The sequence below is a fragment of the Tauraco erythrolophus genome, chromosome 2, assembly GCF_009769465.1.
Source record: "Tauraco erythrolophus isolate bTauEry1 chromosome 2, bTauEry1.pri, whole genome shotgun sequence".
In the NCBI taxonomy this organism is placed as follows: Eukaryota; Metazoa; Chordata; class Aves; order Musophagiformes; family Musophagidae; genus Tauraco; species Tauraco erythrolophus.
The window spans coordinates 35,150,476-35,154,486 of NC_141466.1; positions in this window are offsets into that span (position 1 = coordinate 35,150,476).

Here is a 4,011-nt window from a genome sequence, read left to right on the forward strand (position 1 = left end):
TGATACTGGAACAGGGAGGTTGTGGAGTCTCCATCCTTAAAGATATCCAAAACCCAATTGGACACAGCTCTAAGCAACCTGCTGCTTTGAGCAGAGGGTTGGATTAGACAATCTGCGGAGGTCCTTTCCCACTTTCAATCATTCTGTGATTCTGACCTTAAATGTTAACATAGGCTGACCATAGCATGGAAGTGTCCAAAACAGTCCAAGTTTTCTGGGTTTTATGGTGTTAGCAAAACTCTGCCAAACTTAATTGGTGTGGTTCATGGTGACTTCTATGGAAACTGTATATACCACCTGCTCTATTTTTGCAAATAATTAGGAGAAACTTAGGGGGAAAAAAAAAGGGAATTATTAGACTTTCAAATTCAACTGCTGTTCTGATATGTGTGTGGAATGATTGAACTTTTCTCAGTTACTGTGGTAGAAAAGTTGGCATTGTTCTGTTTTGTAGCAGACAGCTACTATGTGTCCCTGTTCTGCAATTCCTTGTGGTATTTGTGCAGAGCACTATTGAAAGAAAGTTGTGTTCCTTATAGGAGAGGGTTAAAGTGTGGTTGTACTGGTTCAAGGTGGTAGAGATATTCATGAATCAATAGTAGAAGTAGCTTTGCTGAGAACTGCGATGTGTTCCAAAAGCTTGATAGCTTGGGAACCATCGTGATAATACTGTGGTGAACGTGAAGTACTTGAACGCTTTTCCTCTTCAGAGATAAACCATAAGGCTGTTCTGAAACTAATTTTAAATGGTTTATGGGAATTCCTTGAACTGCTTGACACCTTTCTTTTCAAAGGTAACTGCCATAGATTACCAATAATCTGGTGCTGTTGAGAAATTTGTTACTTCAGAATTGTTACTTGTGAGGAAAAATAATGATAATAAAAGAAAATAATTGCCAGACTTCAGGGTGCCTATGTTTGTAAGAGTGGAACTAGCTAGAAGTGTGTTGATTGCTTAGTTTGTATATCCGTAACCCCTTACCTCCGTCACTTTGAATTACTGGCCTACAGCCACATGTTCATTTATGAGGATCTGATCATAATAATGTCTCTTTTGACAGTTCCAAGGCTATTTCTCTGGGTGGCTCTGTATTACAAGTGTCATCCTTCGGACATGAAAGGTGATGTAGAGCTACGTTACTTTGATCTGTGTACTTCTTAAATGTTACTGTAGAAAAGTGGTACTATGTTACGGTTGCATCCTCTATTTACTTATAAATAGAAAAAGTTGTGAAGTTAAAATAAGCTACAAACTAATTTCTATGACAACCAAAAATATGGTCAAAATATGGCTTTTCTAGCATGGCCTACAACTGTGGTACAGAAGTTTTCACCACGTATTGGAAGACAGCGTTTTTGCATTTTCCCTTTTAAAACCTACAGATCATCGTTTTTCTTGTTGTCAGCGGCAGGGTTTTTCAGTCAAGAGGCATCTTTCAACACTAGCAGGTCAGGTCTGATGGAAAAAGACAACAGCTGCAGAAAGAAGAAACTACCAGACAATTCCCATGCTTTTTAACTGGAGGCTGCAGCAGCAGGCCAGCCAGTCTGAACATGAATTCTGTTACCGACACAGGAGGGCCGAGTACATGAGTAGCAGAACAACAACTTGATGCTATTCTCACATCTCAGTGAATTTACCCTACAACCTGCCACTGTCCAGAGACCTGATAGGACTTGCAGTGACAGAAAGTGACTAGAAATGATTCTGTACTGATCCAGAAAATACCGAGGGAGTGAAGGAGGAGACCAACTGGACTGTTTTACTGAGCAACAACTGTCCTGAGTGATGTCATCCTGAGGTGCAATGTTTCCATTGAACATGAGTTTGGCTCAGTGGAGGAAAGAAGGTATCTGCAAATAAATTATCAACTCCACCAGTTCTTTCTCTCACTATCTTGCTGCTAAAATTTTGCTTTTCCTTCACACTGCTCATTAGTTTTAGCTAATTATAATTGAAGTGTCAACAGGATAGCTTCTCCCCTTCCCATAAAGCCAGGAAAAATTACCTGTTCAAGTCTACTGGCCTTTCTCTCTACCTATTCCCAGGCTCCTACTGCTCTCATGGAACTGTTGTCATCATCTTCTAGCTGAAAGTTTAAAGAAACTGGAAGAAGTGACTGGAAAGAAGGTGAGGACAGTTTTACAACTGAACTTATGCATAAGCAGGGAAAGAACCGAAAAGTTAGCGTAAGGGGCCTGGAGAGATCATGGAATCTGTTTGCAGAGATATTGTGAACTTGACGAGGTCCTCAGCTGCCTGCTCTAACTGAGCAAAGGGTTGTATTTACTGACTTCCTGATGTCCCTCTCAACCTGAATTATCCTATGAGTTTAAGAGTAGAGGGACAAGATGAAACAGCAATATAACAGAATGAGGAGGAAGAAGCTGTAGCTCACAAAGCTAATCAGAACTCTTAATATTTGTCCCTCCTCAAAGTAATTTCAGTTTTAAATTAGATGTGGGCTTAATCTAAATTTTTGGATGGCATAGGAAGAAACATTATGGTTATGCTCATCACTGCAGTTGTGGCAGTTCTCATCTCAATAGTATTTATCTGTATTAATGGAGGCCTAGCTCCGGTTTCTCTTCCTGAATGCACAGCCCACAGTGAAGCTGTAGAGCTTGCTCCCATAATCTGTAAACAATTAAGGACATGTGGCAAAAATGCCAGGGAGAGGACAAGAAAGAGACGGGGACAGGTTAAGCTACAGAGCCATTCTGACTTGTTTCCTTCCCACGTTAATCGATATCTAGGCATTTCTCTATGTACAGCTGGACTACAGCTTTGACTAGCACAGGCATCTCCTGCAGAAGGGGGTGTTTCTCAGTCTTTCCATATGTACTATGTACGAACTACTTAAACGTACGGAAGTAGCATGCAAACAAGCGGGGACTCCCCCCTAGTTTGGTGGTTTACACACTTAACTGGGAGCAAACCCAGCTGGGTTCTTGCCCTGGTGAATTATTAGTACAAATTAATTAATTTAATTTCAACAAAGCTGTTGATACGGTATCAGCAGGATAATCTAAGCTCTCCTACTTCAGAGGTGCTGTAGTCTGTTGTCAAAATAATGTTGCGGGAGAACAAGAGGTATGAGTTCAAGTGCCCTCAGGTAAAGAGGAAAGTCAGGCCTACGGCTGCCACATCCCCGTGCGCATCCTAACCACTTAGCTCTCGGCTAAAGGCAGGTAGCCAACGCCTTGGCAAACCTCTGGTTTCAGTCCTGCTGCTTCCGCAGGTGCTCGAGAGGGCTCGTTCGATTTCAAGCCAGTAAAAAGTCAATCGCTTATATTTTTCTTGTTAAGTTTTTTAAAAAGCGTTTGAATTTCACTGAAGAATTGATTACACCACCTGGTAATGTGGTGTTTCTCTCGACAGCACTGCTGAAAGGAGACGTGAAAAAAAACCCCACAACTTCCTTACGCTTGAAGGACTGGAGGATGAATGGATTCACACGGCAACACAGACCCCAGGCTTTAGGAAGGCAGAACGGTCACGAGGCGGAAAGACCGCAGCGGATTTCAGCCGAGGCGGAGAAACCGGAACCAGTGGGCGGCGAAAACGAAGGGAAATTTAAACGGGTCGGAGCAATTCGACTAGCACGACGAGCGCTGTACTTTCTTTGGGCGGGTGCCGCTCGCAACTTGCCCGACGCACCCAGACCTCCGCTTCGCTTCGCCCTCCCGACCGTTCGCGAAGCACCGCGGCACCTGCCGGGGCCGCCCCCCGGCCGCAGGCAGTCATCCCCCCCTCCCCGGGGGCGCCTGGCCGCCCGCTCCCCGCGGGGCCCGGCGCCGGCCCCAACGGGCCCCGCGCGCCCGGCCTCTGACCCGCGCGGGCTGCCCCTGATTAGCCCGCTCCCGCCGGAGAGCGGGGCGCGACGCAACCGGGGAGCCAATCAGCAGCCGCGGCTGCCCCGCTCTGCCCGCCCCGTCGGCGAGGCGGGCGCTGGCGGTGGGGGCTGCCGGGGCGCCGGGGCGGCGCGGCGGGCACCGGGCGCGGGCAGA